Source organism: Equus caballus, chromosome 3, assembly GCF_041296265.1.
Source record: "Equus caballus isolate H_3958 breed thoroughbred chromosome 3, TB-T2T, whole genome shotgun sequence".
Taxonomy (NCBI): Eukaryota; Metazoa; Chordata; class Mammalia; order Perissodactyla; family Equidae; genus Equus; species Equus caballus.
The window spans coordinates 90,146,471-90,164,985 of record NC_091686.1 but is presented as its reverse complement, the minus strand read 5'-3'; positions in this window follow the sequence as shown (position 1 = coordinate 90,164,985).

Below are 18,515 nucleotides of genomic sequence, written 5' to 3'. Positions count from 1 at the left end.
GACTGGGACAAGAGACAGGAGCCTCCGAGAGGGTCTGAAGTGTTTCACAACATGTGCCTGATACACCTGTGCACCCTAGGCTTCTGGATCTTATAGTTTTATTACACGGCACTGGGAGGGTCCCACCATATTTCCTGGACTGCTAAAGTCACCATTCTTTCAATTGCATTTCATAAACATCTCCTTTGTAGGCCATATAGGAATGTTACTTGACAGAGGGTAGAGTAGGAATTGGTTTAAGTAAATATCTATACTGTTGTTTGAATCCCTGGTCCCTTACGATGAAAGGATACTAGCACCAAGTCACATCTTTCCTCGCCTTTGGCAATTTTTGTATTATAAACTCTGGTGTTCAGTAATCTACTGTCATTTGGGACCTATCTCCTACTCCTTAATTCCATTAATCTTGTCTGTATATAACTAGAATCCGATTTTGAACAGGGTTTATTTTTTCCCTCCTACAAACTCTGGCATCCCACGAATATCAGTGTTTTTTTTCCCTACCTATACACACACTAGACAATTCAAAACTCAGCCAGTTTTCCATTGCATGAATGATTTTAAATAGATAACAATTCAAATATAAAAATAAACATTTATAGCAATAAGAGTAAATCACAGCAACAAAACAACAAATAGATTAAATGAGTAAAGTGACAATACACAAAATGTAAGAACTAATAATTTAAAAGGAATTAGAAAGTAAAATAAAAGAGAAGTATCACTTATTAATAATAATGCATAAAACAATGTAGAGTGGATTCTTACTATTCCTGGTAGTTATGTTCCATAGAGTCACCAGGAACACTGAATTAGCAAGTACTGGACCACCATTCCTAGGGGAAACATAGAGTTGGATTCCTGCAGGCCTCTGGTCACATTTTTGTCAACTGATCAACATATAACTTTGTTTTATATGTATTTCTATCTAAAGAGATGATTTCATCTATATTACTAACTCATTGAACTCACAGCCAACAGCAATACAGCTCATACCTAAATGAATCTTATCTAACACACGTATTTTCTCTGGAAGTCTTATCATAGACTTCTTGCCCGTCTAGACAGCTCTTCAGCCCTATACTTTGGGGTCATTTTAAACAGCAAAATCACCAACAAAAAGCACAGAAAAGTGGAAATCACAGCACTAGATAGATCATGAAAAGGGCGCTTGCTTTCATTCTAAGAGTTAAAATAAGGTAGAGCATGGCCTTTTTCACCTTGGCTAGGAACACGAGCATCCAGCAGCTCAAATTTTCACCTCTACGTATACTTGTGAACAACCACGAAAGCACCACAAAGACTGATTCTGGGGTTACAAATAAAGATTAGCAAGTTGGAAAATTTGAAAATAAGACCTCTGTAAATAATGAGGATCTACTGAAATAAAGTATAACATTATAATTTAAGGAATTTGAAAATCAAAAATCCAGTGAATTCAAAGAAATCAGGAAATGAAGCATCAGCTCTTTTGGCTTGGATAAAGAATATAGAAGCAGAGAGAAAAAGCCATGGCTTCATTCATTCATTTATCTTCTGCTTCCAGAGATTGAATTGCTGAGGGTAGAGGGAGGGGTGGGGTACAGAGAAGGGCAGGGGCCTGACCAATATATTGCAGCGGCCCACGTGGGCAGGCGTACTTGAAGGTTGACCTAAAGACACATTAAATGCTATCCTGGAAAAAAATCAATGCTTGGTCTCTACCTTGCATTTATATATACTTTTAATGTGATTTTGTATTTTGAGACTTTTAATGCTACTTGAGTTAAGATTTCTATGAGTATTATATTCATCCTCAATTTACCTGTTTCAGTTAATGGAGACGTATTCCCCTGGGTGGAATTATTTCTTCTTCGTGAGGTACACGCTTTCTAAAACTGGTAAAAGATAAATTTTGATTAGAGTCTAAAAATATTTGAATACACGTGATGTGCAAATTATTAACAGTACTACGCCGAAGTTAAAAAGAGCTGCATAGTGTTTAACACATTCTCCACTTTAACTATTTCTTTTCTGATTAATGCTTTCACAGTCAGGAATCTGAAGTAATCACTCCGCTCTGTTTCTGGAGCATTCTTATTAGTTAAATAAAGAACTATTTTTATTTCTCAGGACACAGTAATGTCCTAATTTGCCTCATTTTACTGTTTTCTTAATGAAAACCAATTACTTTCAAATGATTTTAAAGGATATTCGTGATCTTTTTTCTCTAACCTACAACATAGCTATTAACGTAAACTTTAGTGGGTAACAAAAATTTTTCTTGATTTATGGTAGCCACAAAGAATAAGTTTACAAAGATGTGAAGTGTTTGATACACTGCTTGACTCATTGTAGGGATCAATATGTGGGTGTGAGTAAGAAGTCAGGTTTTTAAATAAGGTAAATTAATTTTTATTTTCAATGATAAAACCCCATTATCTTTGGGAAGTTCTTATTTTATGTGCATCAAATTGATTACTATAAAAGGCTGAGAATAACTCTCTAGGTAAAAGATTTCAAAGGTTTATTCTGTTCAAATTCATATAATGAGAAGAAAAATTAATCCAGAGAAAGTTTACAACAAGCCAGAATTTTGAACACATTCAAATAAAAACAGAACTCACTAGGAAATGCAGTTACAACAATATAAGCCATTACCATGATGTCGATTCAGTGAGAAGTCTAAAGATAGAGAAAATCAAGCAGTGAAAAAAAGCAATAAAATTGAACATACTGAAAACACTTTAGAAATAGTATTTTCTCAACCTGTCAAAGTACCCAAACTGATCTGTATTTTAATAGGAAATAAGTTTGCCAGTCCCTCATGTATTTTCCCAGTTTCTTCCAACAGGTTTAGACTTGCCCTTCTCATACACATAACACTGGCATCACACAGGTGCCATTATCATCTTTCAGAATTAAAATTAGTTATTTTATAATATTAAAATACAAGAATATTTTGATAAGTTGCTTCAAAACAAAATGTCATAAAATTAGAGCTGAAAATAAGTCTTCATCCTTGTGTGCTGTGATTGGTACATTTTAATAGAATGCACTTGAAATTTAGGTAGTTTACACAGATTTTAAGATTCTGGTCTTCTTAAAGCTTCTATTTCTAAAGGCAATGCATTTAAAAGATTAACAGGCATGCTCAATAATCTATAGTTTCGTTCAGGATCACTCAAATGATAATAAGAAGTTGTTTTTTGTGTGTTTCTAAAAAGTTTGCACAGCGTATATTTTAAGGAAAACAATTTTGAAGTTATATTGATTCAGATTCATTATAATACACTTATATAAATAAATTCATGCTCAGAATCATGATCATCACAGGCACTGAAGCATCATCAACTGTTAAAGACATATTTTAGTGTCCCATGCTCTCTAAGCTGGAGAGGTGCATTCATATATTTTAGAGATCTTTTTAGTGAGGGTAGAAATCAGTGATGCCTGAATAATAATCAGTTAACAAGAAAACATCAAGAAAGAAGAGTCTGGATTCCTGAGTAGTCCCAATATTTACTTACACTTAGATTGAAAAAAAAAAAATAAGTCAAATGCTCACTTCCATTTATCTGAAATTCTATATATTTTGTTAAAATATGTCATCAGATTATAGGTAATAATAGACATCAGTGTAGGTATTCATCCTTTTCTGAAAACTTAAGACCTATGTTTTTCAGAATGAGGCAGAAATTTAGTCATGGTTCCCTAGCCCCAGCCCAAATAAGCCACTTCTTTTCCTTAGAATGACTTCTCAGTCATTCCCCATCCTTCACTAAAGACTCCTATACCTGGATCACTGAAACCCTCCTCCACTGCCCTGCTATTAAGACAAACATCCATAGTGATTTGAACACTGAAGTGCACTGAAGATCCATTCAACAAAACTCATAGTTTCTTGAGGTCCTCAGCTAACCGCCTAACTATCATCACTGTTATCCCCCTTAACTATATCAAAATCTCATTTTCAAATGTACTACTTTTTGGCCATCATCTCCATCCTTCATCTCTTTGCACTACTATTCCACTCTGACAATTTTAAACACAACGACTTTTACAGTAAACATTATAATCTCATGTCATCAATTCCCTTTGAACCCATCCCAGCTTCTATGGTCCTGTACTATGTTCATTCCTTTGCAAACACCTATAACTCTTTCCTCATCTCAACTTTTTCTTTCTCACCTGACAGAATTCCAACCTTAGTTAAATCCAGGATCTCATTTCTGTGTGGCCAAAAGTTACTGTAGAAAAATATATGGAAGTTTTGATTGAAATCACTAGCAGTTGTGGCCACAAATACTAAATGATCTATATGACCAGAAAATATTACTGCTGTTTCCTTAATTTATTTTCCCATAATCTATGACTACTATTCATGCAGTCTCTTGTTCTTAACTCTTCATCACTTCCTGCTCTCCTAAATCTGAGGTAATGATCTTTTCTATATTTCATAGAAAAATATATCAAGTGAGATGACCTCTTCTTATCATCAATTCTAACAAGCCATTGATAACCTGTACCACGTATTCTATCTTCCCTCTTACAGTAATGGAAGATGTGGTTCTGCCTTCCTTTTTTTATTCCAGATCTCATAGCTTCTTGCAAAAGCCAACAGTCAATTCTCTGACTCAACTTATTCAAACCCTCTTCAACAATTGAAACAGATGACAATTCTCTCATTTAAATATTTTCTTCCCTTGAGTTCTAAGACATCGCTTTCTCATAGGGTTCCTTCTTTTTTTGTTCCATGGAATTCCTTCTTACACGTGGCTCTCACTGTTGGCTTTTTGTCCTTAACAAGTTTCTAAATATTATGGTAACCAGAGCACTATATTCATTGCTCTACCATTTTTTGTCTGCGTCCTATTATATTTTTTGCATTTTAAATTGTTTCTTCCAGTTCAAAAATATTTTATCCACTTCAAAAGTCTGAAATATGATTCTAAAATTATATCTCCATTCTGGCCTCTCCTTGAGACTTGAACTCCTGAAACATATATATTACAATTGTATACAACTTTATATAAACTAATATAAATAATATATAGTATGTAATAAATATACAAGTATATATTACACATAAATATATAAATATAGTATACAATTATATATACTCAATTATATATTATATTATACTTGGAAACTCCATTTTAATGCTTAATAAGCATCTCTTATTAAACATGATGGAAACAGAAGTCTTAATCCCTTCTCACTGAAACTATTCCCCATCTAAGTCTTCTCTGACTCAGTAAATGATACCATCATTCCTCCAGTAGATTTATCTTTGATTTTTATATTTTTCCCACAAAAAATTTTTTATTTGTTCCAGTATATCAGCAAGCCATACTATTTATACCTCCAAAATATATTCATTTCTAAAAATCTCAGCTATTAATTCTATAGTTCAAGTCACCATCCTGTCTAACACCTAACATAAAAATAGCCTATCACTTCATCTCCCAGCTACCACTGTTGTCTCTTCAAATGTGAGTGAGCACGATTGTTCTAAAATATAAATCAGAGTTTGACACAGCTCCACCTAACACCCCCGCAAGTCTTCCCATTAATCTTAAAACAAAATTTCACTCCCTAACAATGGCCAGAACTTCATCTGACCTCTGACAGCTTCCCTAATTTCAACTTCCTCCTCCCTTCCCATAACTCATTATGCTTCAGCAACTTTAGCATTTTTTTTCTGCTCCTTAATCATGAAAATCATGTTACCATCTCAGACTCTATGAATTTGCTTCTCCTGTTTCTCAAGTTCTTTCTACAAGGCTGCATCCATTTTCTAGTCCAGATCTCCATTCCAATGATACCTCCTCATAGATCCTTTCCTGGGCCACCAATTTTCAGTGGCGCTGTGAGCACCTTATTTCATCTTCTTCATAACGCTCATTAATACCTGCCTTTATCTTCTATATGTATTTGTTTGTCCATTAGCTGTCTCTCATTCTATACTATAAACTCTTTGCAGTAAGTTCGTACTTCTTCTTAGTGTATTCTAGTAACTAGCACAAAATCTAGCACATAAAAGGCAGTCTTGATTAAGTTTTGATAAAATTCTGATTATGGGAGAAAGAAATCCATTTGCCAGAGAAGGAAAGAGGGGAGTATAAATTGGTATTAAAGAACAAGTCATTTGCTTCTCTACTAACTCTTTTCTTTCCCAAAGAAAGAAGAGGTGAGCAAGTGGATAAAATCTACGTCCTATCAAGGAGACCTCATGTTTGATAATTTTCCCATGGTTATTCTAAAGTCCAGCCCATTAATTGATAGTGATTTGGGCGTCCCCCTCTAGGAATGTCTAGAAAAAGTTTACCTACAAAGAGGTATGTGTTCAGCTTTAGAATTCAACAAATATTTATAGAGGTCTTAGTATGCAGCAGGAGCTGTGTCAAGTGTAATGGTCAAGAAATACCAGTTTCCTGTCTTCACAGAGCTTAGGTTAGTGAGATCAGTACTATTTTAAAAGTCTGATGTCATGGATTCCAAGGGAATAAAGTATTTGAAGAATGAGGAAAATGGGAAACTATGTATTCAGTGCAGGTCAAGTGAGGTAAGTACTGAAACGTGTGTATTGAATTCAATGGTCAGGAAATTATTAGTCACCTTGATAGAAGCAGATTTGGTAGACATGTAGGGAGTGTGCAATTCCTACTATACTAGAGATAGAATGAGCAAAGCTTTGAAAAACTGGTAGATATGGGCATAGATGTAAAGATAAAAACAGTTTTGTTTTATTTCAACAAAAAGAGAAACTTTAAAAATGAAAATATTGCTGAAATGAGCCGATAAAGAAAAGTTGAAGATAAAACAGAGAAATAGGAAATATTTTAAGTATCAGTGTCCTAAGAAGGCATGAAGATATGGAAGTTTAAACAAACGAAAATTGAAAGAAGCTTGAGGCAGAAAGAGATGCTGGCTTTGAAGGTACTTAAGCTTGTAGGTTTGGGACAGGAAGAGAAGGAAATTTACGTGATGTTTTTTCCCAAGGAAGCATAAAAAAAATCAGCCCAAAGTGATGGCAATAGCGAGGGAATTGAGATTTGGAAAGGATGGAGAAGAGTTAAAAGGAACACTGGAAACAGAAAGAGAAAACTTGAGACAAAAAAAGAATTATTGAATGATATGGAGTAGTGAAGTCAAACAGAACTTTGTCCAGTGATGGAACGGTTCTATACATGTACTGTCCAAAACTAGAGCCACTAAAACGTGAAGCTATTGAGCACTGGAAACGTGGCCAGTGCAACCGAGGAACTAACTTTCTAATTGTATTTCGATTTAATTAATTTAAATTTCAATAGCCACATGTGGCTAGTGGTTAACATACTGGATGGGCAAGTATGGAGAGCCTAGTTGGAGACTTGAACTATCAACCTATTTAGGTGGAGGAGTTTTCTCTGACAACTTTAATCTGGGGTAAGATAGGGAAGAATATTTCGATTCAACTATATTTGGTTAGATCGAGGACAGGTTCTTGGATCAAGGAGCTTGAAATCAAGGACAAGTAAGAGAATTTAGAATATCATAAGAGAATAATGGATATGGAAAGGTCATGTGATCTACAACAAGTAGGTCAAGACGTGAATATATATAGCAATAAAGGAGAAGGGTCAAAGGATTGGAGATCTATTAGTAACAAAGTGAGGCATCTAGAAGAAAAGTGGCTCGTGACTAAAAAGTGGAAGAATTGATTCCTTTCAAAGTTGAAATGCCACAGGTCTGGTGGGGCATAAATAGCTGCTTTCAGTTGCTTTTCATTCATTCATATGCTTATTTATCAATAAAACATTTACTAAGCACCTTCAATGTGTCCAATGTTGCAAACTCAAACATGAATTGACTTGCATTGTCCATACCATCAAGATGCTTACATTCTTGGTGAAATACAGAGGGATAGTATTTCAATGAGAAATGTATTCCTTGTTTTCAGTCTTCCTTCAAATATGTATATATTTTAAAAGTACGCTCTCTGTCTAACCATTATACAACTTTAAGTCAATATCATTTAACCATGATGGTCATTATTTTACCTTTAATTGCTCACAGATCCCTTAATCAGGAGCCACACTATAATTAATTCAGTCCTTCAGCAATGAAAACTTTCAAGGTTATTTAGCGGTTTTCAACATCAAAACCCTCATGGTACCCCTTTTAACTGTTTCTTATTCCCCATGGGCTTGATTCCTACTCCTACCTAAGTGTAGCTCTCCAGGCCCTAAAGAAATCTGAGGATTACACATTAATTTCTTATCAGAGACAGTTGTTACTCTTCCTCAATCATTGAACAATTACCATCCTCATTCTCTTGCCCTCATACACTATTTTCTTCTGGTAATGCTTCTAATATTAGTGCCTTGTCTATTTTTCTTACCTGATAATCTTTAGGTGAGATTCATAACATATCTTAACCATTTATTTATTAGAAACCTTGCTTCAAGTGTTTCTAGATTTAACAGAGCTCATATTTTATAGAAGTGTGTAACTAAGTCTATGAAGCTCGGTTCTAATTAAGCCAATCACTATCAAGCAGACATAAGTGCTTCTGGAATTAAAGCTTGATAAGAATCTTTTTATCAATCTGATGCACTTTGGTACCAGATATTCTAAACACAGAACTATACAGGCTGTATCATACTTTAACAGGACTATAAAATTATCAGCTAGCACTATTTTGTTCTTGCTTCATCACATAAAGCTTGGCATATGCAATATCCTACAGAGTAAATGGATTCTGTCATCATATCGATGAATTTGGATTACTTTTGGCTCTTCCACTTCTACATTTTTTTCACATTTAGAGCTTTACCTCTGAAAAATTGGAAAATATGACAGAATTGGTAGTAGGAAATCAAGAATAGCGAACAAAAAGATTTCTGTGTTACATAGATCTATTTTTATCAAAAAAGTACTAATAATTATGACATTTAATAGCAACAATTCTAGGTAATAATTTTAATACATATAGTTATCCTCATTTTACAGAGGAAGAACTGAAGCTTAGAGAGCCTCGTAAAATGTTAAAAACAATGAAATTAGTGAATGGTGAGCCATGATTCCAGTAAAGGTCTGTCTAATTCCGATTTTAGTCTCTTGATACCTACATTGCTTTGCATCTACTTAGAGGAAGTTGCTTCCAGAGGGGGAAATAAGAGGCTTTTTAAGTAAAAAAAATAGACATTTCAAGTCCCAGCACTATATCTTTACTGCCTCTTCTCAGATACCTTTGCTCTTGCAGGTTTGGCTGTGAAAAACCTGAATTGCAGTAGCAGAAGAATGAGTGAAAGAGATTAGACCAAAGGTGGATGGCCGTAGAAGATTTAATCTGACTGTGAATACCACATTCCCAAAAGTAAAGGGAGCACAGCAAACTAGTGTGGGCTCTAAGTTGACTTTTATATCTGCACAATCCAATCTGGAAGGGTGGTTCATGGCTATAGGTCTTTGTAGACAGCAATATCTTTCAGTTATTGAAATATTCTTGTAGGGAGTTCATTAATGTTTTGTAACTTTCTTTATATAAAACCAGTTCATTTCTTATTAGATGGATTTATAGCTATTTAATGCTTTTTTTCTATTATGAATTGAATTATGATTTTCAATATTCTACTATTGCTCGTATATAAGAAAGCTTTTTCATTGTTGGTATCTTGATGTATGTTTGTGTTTATCTTATTACCAGCCATTTTAGTAAACTCTTAATAATTCCAAGTATTTTTTTTCCCATCGATTTCCACTGGGTTTTTATGGATCAAGTAATGCTGCATGAAAATAATGATGATTGTGTTTCTTACTAATTTTGCCTAAAATACAATAAACATGGGTCTATTTTGGCTGCTAAAGTTTTATTCAAACTGTAACTCATTTAAGCATGTACATGTCTTATGTTGACTTCATCTTCTCTGTCTTCTTTGTGCATATCTCTTCTAATCGTCTCTTTAATATTTCCTTTACCATTATTTTCCTAGAAGATTTCATAATTTTATCCTACACATATAGTGTTCTATTTTCTTCAGTGTTAATTATTTTCTACAATTTCCAATATATATTTTATGTACATAGTACATTTTGAGTTTTCATAAATAATTTCCTGAATCTAAGCAATTTTTTCCACTTTAGAAATGATTTTCAATCCATTCTCTTTATTGCTTCCTATATGTTTTCATCCATCCTAGTGAAATCATCATACAGCTTTCTACAATTTTCTCCTTTCTTTTTAGTAAAATATATCAAACTGCTTTCTTTATGCATATCCTCATGCATATGTTACTATATCTTCATGCATAAGATACTCTTTGTGACATGGACGCGGTGGTGGTTTATTTTCTTCAAACCGAAAACATTTTATCTAGCACAGGAGTTTGCCAATATTTGTAAAGCAATGAAGGGGAAGGAGTAGGTAAATTATGTCTTGCCCAAGAAAGTAGATGACATCTTTCACTCAGGCAGGAATCACAGCATTGTGGTCACCACTATATACCCAATGCCTGGCAAAAGTGTTCAATGTATTCTTGAATGGATGAATAATGAAATCTCATTTCTAGATAGTCAACTGAGGAATCAATTGATATGTGTAGCTTCTAGTTCAACTAACACTATCTATCAGGCATTTAACTTTACTGATCTGAGGTAGACTTTCCCCCTTTTCTCTCCACATAAGTCTACGACCATGTGAAGTTAATAAACAAAAACAACCACCCTCTCAGCAAACACACATACATACACACTAAAAACTAACAGTCCCTACCATGTAGACCAATTAATGCTTTCAGTGAATCCTCTAGGGTTTTGCTTTGGAGGATTTCACTTCCCTGTATGCATTGTGCCATAGGTGGATCCACCACTTTGACTTTTGTGGGAATTGTAGCCTGAAAATTTGGAGATTAAGAGCAGAACTTAAATGTTCAAAACCTTGTGTAATGATGGCAAGTTTTCCTGGGTAATTCTAGATGGCAGGAATCAAACAAGAAAATATGTTGAAGTATGCCACATCTATCTCCCAGTGAAGCTCTTCTGTTAATGGAAAGTCTTTCTGGACTCGAAGAATTTGACTGAGAAATCATGCTAATTTTTGGTGCTGTCATGAGTTTCTATTTTTTTTAACATTTTCACTTTTTTTATCTTCCCTGTTTTGGCAGAACTTTAAAGACTGTTAGCCAGACATTTTATTTTGGAAGATACATATGTTTTGTTTAGGATTATATGGCTACTTTGAGATGTTATCTTCTGGGATTAAAGCTGTCCTTGATATACTGTTACATACATGTAATGTTTTCTCAGAAACTGTGTAAGGACAAGGGGAAGAAATTGTTGGTTGTCCCCAATATCAATTTGCCTCTTTTATTCAGCCATATAAATATCCATCTTGGAAAATGGCTGCTTAGTAACAAACTTACATTTCCCAGCCTTCCTTTTCATTAGCATGGCCAAAAGATTAAGTCTGATCAGTGGGAGGTAGGTGGAAATTACCATGTAGCAGATTCCAGGACATTTTCTTAAGAGACTACAGGCGTAAGTTTTATTTTTTTATTCTTCAGTTTTTTCTCCATCCTGCTGCTTAGAACATGGACACCTGGAATGTAAATGTCACCCTCCTGAACTAAGTTATTGAAGCACCATAAAGCAACAGGATTGAAGAAGTCTAGTTTCTTGAGTCCTTGTAGTATGAAGAGGATTCATTTTCTGGAATTTTAATTTAATTTTTGTAAATTATTTTCTGTTTCATTTACAAATATACCAGCAGCGATTCCTTGTGTGGAAGATGATAGGGAATAAAAATAAATAAAATACCCATTAATAGATGCAAAAAAGAAAGTCACCATTGCAAATAAAAATAAAGGCTGTCTTGGAATCTTATGCAATAGAATGCATAAGTTGAAGACATACTTTGGAATTCAATCTGAGAATAGTGTGGGTGGTATGGCTCCTTGAATAGAACTTATTAATTTGAACCCCATTTAGTCAGAATTTGTGATAGTTTGAAAGGAACTCATCACTACCCAGGGAAAATGACTTCACTTTAAAAATGACAATATAAACATAGTTAAAAGATTTTGATGCACTATTTTGTATGTAAACAAAGATATTCTAATTTCTAATTTCCCTCATCTGCTAAAAGCAGGTCCCCAAACACCTAATTTAGGCAGCGCTTGTTTATGCCTGAGTTCCTGTGTGGCCAGGATAGGAGGCAAACTGTTTCTTATGAACTATTCCCTGATGAAAATATTTCAGTAGTTTAGAAAAGCTTCATTTTAAACCAGATACATGAACAGAAAAAAATTATTAGAAATTTTGACTACCTTTTCAAGAAAAGGCTGTCACAATATATTAGATCAAATATAGCATAACCTAGAGACTTCCAGCTCCATCCCTGGAAAGTGTTTGACAAGAGTTGGAAGTTCTGGCCAGAGGGAGACTGCTAAGATTGTGCTGCAGCTTTGATTTTTAGCTCTTGAGGTAGTAATTGATAGAGAAACAAAATAATCTTGCTTGCTTCTATCAAACTTACAAATACAGTTACCCACGGACCCAGTAACTCCATTTCTAAGAGCATATCCTGCAGATATTATTGCAGATGATTAAAATGCATTTGAGAGTTTATTAATTGATCCTTAACATGATTCCAAAGGATCGGTAACAACCCAGTGTTAATTACTGTGGGCCTGTTAAGTCATATACGATATCTACAACAGAATGCTCTGCAATTGTTGAAAACACAAAGGAAAGAAAAATAAGGAAATTCTCCATGTGCTAATATAAACAGATCTCCAAGATATTAAGCTGGGCCATTTGAAATTGGTGAGTCAAATATAATACTACTTGGGTAATTTTAGGTGGTTCACATTACTAAAGCACACACACACAAAGAAGATGTAGACAATGCATATGTTATGCTAACTTTTGTGAAAGAAATGGGAGAAATTTATGATTATATATCCTTAGAAGCAGATATTAATAAAATTAGTTACTTATAGTTGGTGGAGTGGGAGCAGACAGGGGTGAGAATGAGGATTTTCACTGTAAACATTTATTTCATTTTTTAACCAAGTGAATGCACTACTTATTTAAAAAGCACTTTATTTTTGCCTACATTAGACATGGTGAATTTTAAGTGAACCCCCTACCCCTTTTTTGAAAGAATTGTGCTAAAATCCTAAATATATAAGATAAAATAATAACTGAGCTGTTGGTTGCTTCCAGGTTGTCTCTTGTCTAATCAAATATTCATTAGCATGGTCTCTATTTGTTTATTTATTTATTTATTTATATTTTTTTGCTGAGGAAGATTTGCCCTGAGCTAACATCCATACCAATCTTCTTCTATTTTTTAGTATGTGGGCCACCAGCACAGCACGATCACTAACAGAGCAGTGTATGGCCGTGCCTGGGAACTGAACCCGGGCTGCCAAAGAAGAGTGTGCTGAACTTAACCACTGGGCCACCTGAGCTGACCCTCCATTAGTATAGTTTTTAAAATCATGGAATGCTAGGGCTTTTAAATACGTTACCTAAAAACGGCATTCTCTTAAAATCATTTTGTGGTTCAAAGTATGCATATATAAGACAGATTTCAGTGTGTATGCCTGAGAAATTAAAACATTTTACTACAGCATTCATGTTATTTTTCACAGCCTCTGAGTCTTCTCCAGCAAAATGTTTAGTTAGTTTTTCTTTACTACATATGTAGGTATTACAAGGAGGTAAATGGCTTTTAAGAGTAAAATCTACCATATTTAATGAGCACCTGCTAAGACTGTAGGTCAGTGTTTTTGATGAAACATTTACCAGCTACTTATTGTAATTAGCATCAGTAGATCTTTTAAACTGCTGTTCCCATAAGAAGAAAAACATTTTCTTAACCCACTTTGTAAGTGTTTATAATGCCTGCTGATTTTCAGCTGTGAAGGCATCATTTATTAGATTCAGAGGTTTTTATGGAGAAAAAGGCTGGATGAGCTTTTCTACTAACATTCTTTCCCACTTGATTATTTCCTTCTACATCTAGTGCATATGGAGAATTTGGATTCATTCAGCTGAAAATGCCTCCCTTTAGATCCTATACACATGTTTTGTGAGTCATCTAGGTGCCTGAATTTTTATATCTACAGAGAAAATAAATGGAAGGAATGGGGAAAAGTGTGAAAGCTGTGGAAAATGATGACTGTGCCTAATCACTAAATAAGTAAACAGCAGTATTTTATACTTATATGCTACTTGGCATTCTAGATGCTTAACTTACATTAAATTCATTTGATGACCTTTAGAGAACTATAAAGTTTCTATGAAATACCTACTATTGTTAGCCCCATTATAAATAAGAGGAACCTGAGAGGTTAAACGATGTCTTCCAGATCACACGGTATTACATAGCAGAACTAGGAGTGAACCCAGGCAGTTTGGGTCCAGAATCTATGCTCTTAATCATTATGCTGTAAAGAATTAGTAAATAATTAATGGAATATATACTACCCTAATAGAATATATGAATGAATGAATGATTACCTGAATGAATGAAATGATAAAATAAATACATGATTAACAGGTTACAGCAGTGGAATGAACTATACTACACAACAGATTCACTTCTAAGTCTAGTTCAATTTACTCTGAGCCTTAGCTACCTAACTTTCAGAATTAGACCATTGGACTATTAGATGTTCCCTTCCATGTATAACTGCAAAGATTCAGTGATTCCATAGGTGAGTACAAAATAAATTTTTTCTCAAATCCAAACTTGTTCCCTACTACCAGTCATAGTAGAGAGATTACAAAATGGATAAAGAGAATCCGTGTCTTTATTAAAATAATTTGAGTAGAATATCCACCATGGTTCAGGGGCTGTGCAATGCCAAAGGGACAATAAACAGGGCTTCGCCTCTGCATTCTAGTAAACTTGAGCAATCAGGGATTTATGAATCACCAGGATAGGGCTCCATCCTCAGAGTGTCCTGGGAACACCAAGGTGTATGTAAACAGCCCCAGGAGTTGGTAGGGGCAGAGGAATTTCCCTAACAAGAGTTTTGGCTGAGTTCTGAAATATAAGTAGAGCCAGAGCAAGCTGTTAAAGAAGAGAGAAAGCACAGTGCAGAGAATGAGAGTAGAAAGTGCAAGGTCCAGGAGCAGAGGAAAGTGGGTGCATTCAGGGAAGTGTTTTAGTTCAAAAATAATGTTCACCTTTAGGTAGAGGTGGTGGCAGAAATTAGATTGGGAAGACCTATTGGTCTATGCTTCATAATTTTAATTTTAACCTGAGTAAAATGCAAAGCTACTGAAGAATTTTAATCTGGAGAATGGCACTCATCTGTTCTATCATTCAACAAATCATTATTGAGTGCCTACCATGTACCAGGCACTGTTCTTGGCTTTTGGGATAATTAGATTTGCAATTTAGGAAAGAGTACTCTGGCTTCAGGGCAGAAAATTGATTGCAGAGATTAAGAAATAAGAGACAGGGATATCAGTTAGAAAGCTGGTACTCTAACATAGGAAGGAAAGTGTTCTGAACTAAAGGAGTAGAAAACGTCATGGAGGATAGCATGCAAATCAGAAGGACATTGTAGAGTAGAAGCAACAGAACTTAGTGAACGATTAGATGTGGGGTGAGACAGAGTGAGGAAATTCCAGGATAACTTAACAACTCTTCTCTTGATCCCCTCCTCAAACAACATTTACCGCCTAGCCTAACTCTGTTACAGCAACATAAAAGTGTGAGCAATTACAAGGATAGACATAACTCTAAATAAGAATATGGAGAACCCAAAGAGTTTCCTGGGAAAGATGACAAGTTCAAATTTGAACACAAGTTATAGATGCTTGTGGTATGTCAAAAAAGGACATATGCTGTAGGTTAGAGCTCTGAGGCTCAAGAAACCAAAATGGACTCTGTAACAAAACATTAGTTCAGATTCACCCTTAGAACTTCAGCAAAATGGTTCATCATTGACCTAGAGCTCCCTGCTCCCCTGTTACATCTGTTATTCAGTATTATATCATCTAACGGTGGGAGTATTTTTTATAATAAAACCGCCCACATTTGAATTTTACAATTTGATGTTTGACATATATATATCTATGAAACCATATATACATATATACGAAACTATATCTTTACATTTGCAGCCAGCCCTGGTGGTGTAGTGGTTAAGATTCATTGCTCTCACTACCACAGCCCTGGTTCATTTCCTGGTCGGGGAACCGCACATCTTGTCTGTCAGTTGTGATACTTGGCAGTTGCTTGTTGCTGTGATACTGAAGGCTATGCCACCAGTATTTCAAACACCAGCAGCGTCACCCATGGTGGACATGTTTTAGGGAGCTTCCAGAGTAAGACAGACCAGGAAGAAGGACCTGGGCACCTACTTCTGAAAAAAATTGGCCGTGAAAACCCTATGAATATCAGCAGAGCATTGGCTGATACAGCGCCGGAAGGTGAGAGGATGGGGCAGAAAGACTGGGCAGTGTTCTGCTCTGCAGTACACAGGGTCACTAGGAATCAGAATCGACTGGAAAGCACTAACAACAAAGCATATACATATATATGCACATGTAAACACATGTATATATGTATATGTATATGTAGTTTCATATATATATATACACATTTATGAACATATAGTTTCATATATAAACATACATATGGGTTAGTCAAACATCAAATTGTAAACTTCAAATGTGGACTATGTATATATGTGAGAAAATCGTCACCACAACCAAGCCTTGCTAATGAACATATCTATTGCTCCCAAAAGTTTCTTCTTGCCACTTTGTAATCCTCTCTGTGGCCCCTCCCACCCACAGGCGACAACAGAACTGCTTCTTGTTAGTATAGATTAGTTTTACATAATCACACAGTGTGCACTCTCTTTTGTCTGGGGCTTCTTTCAATGGCATATAATTATTTTGAGATTCATTAATTTTCTCGCATGTATCAATAGTTTTTTTATTGCCGAGTAGTCTCCCATTGTATTAATATATCACAGTTTGTTTATTCTGTCTCTCCTTGATGAACATTTGGTTCTTTCCAGTTTGGGACTATTGCCAATAAAGCTACCCTGAGCATTCATGAAAGAGTATTTGGATGGACATATGCCTCATATTCTCTTGGTAAATACCTGAAACCAGTATGTCTGAATCACATGGTGGGTGCCTTTTACTTTTAAGAAAATATCAAATTTTCCAAAATGATCGTACCACTTTGTAGTCCCAAAAGCAATGTATCAGATTTCCAGTTCTACATCCCTGCCAACATGTGGAGTGGTCACTTCTTTCAATAAAATGTTTAAATCTTTTGCTCATTTTTTAATTCCATTGATTATTTTCTTATTATTGAGTTTTGTGAGTTATATATATTTAGAATTGTATACTGGAGGTTCTAGTCAGTGTCATCAGGCAAAACTGAAAGAAATAAAAGGCAGCCCCAGATTAGAAAAGGAGAAGTGAAACTGTCTTTATTTGAAAAGGATCTGATCATCTTTGTAGAAAATCTGATAGAACCTACAAAAAAATTTCATAGGACTGATAAATGAGTTCAACAGCATTGCAGCATACAAGATCAATATAAAAATGAAGTATATTTTTATATAATAGTGACAATCAGAAATTTAAAATGAAAACAATATCATTTATACCAATATCAAAATATATGAAATATTTACATATAAATCTGTCAAATATATGCAAGACATATACACTCAAAACTGCGATTTATGGTTGGGAGAAATTAAAGAAGTCCTAAATAAGTGGCAAAATATACCTTGTTCATGAGTCAGGAGGCTTAATGTTTTATGATAAAAATTCCCCCCAAATTGATACATAAATTCAAGACAATACCAATGAAAATTCTTACACGTCTTTTTTAATAGAAATCAACAAGCTGATCCTAAAATTCTAAATGCCCAGGGCCTGGAATAGCTAAAACAAAAAATATATATATATCTTTTTTTAATGAAAGAAGAACAAAGTTAGAGGGCTAACACTACCTGATTCCTGCTTCCATGAATAGTGCATGGTTATTATAAAGCTGCAGTGATCAAAAGAATCCAGTTTGGTTCTAAAGCAGTGAAATAGATCAAAGAGAGGAATAGAGCGTATAAATGGAGACCCACATATTTATGGACAACTAATTTCTGACAAAAGTGCAAAGGCAATTAATTCAGTATAGAAAAGGTCTTTTCAATAAATAGTGTTGAATTAATTACATATTCATATACAAAACAAAACATGAACCTCCAAGCGTCCTTCACGCCATAAATAAAAATAACTCAAAGTGAATTATAGCTCTAACTTCTAACTTAAAACTATACAATCTCTAGAAGAAATTTTGTTACCTTGGATTAGGCAAAGCTCTCTTAGATACAGCACTACAGCACAACCCATAAAGGAATAATCCGGTAAACTGGGCTTCATTCAAATGAAAAACTTTTGCTGCTCTTCAAAGAAAAACAGTATTAAGAGCATGAAAAGACAAATCCCAAACTGGGGAAAATATTTGTACGACATACATCTGAAATTATTCTTTTGGCTTG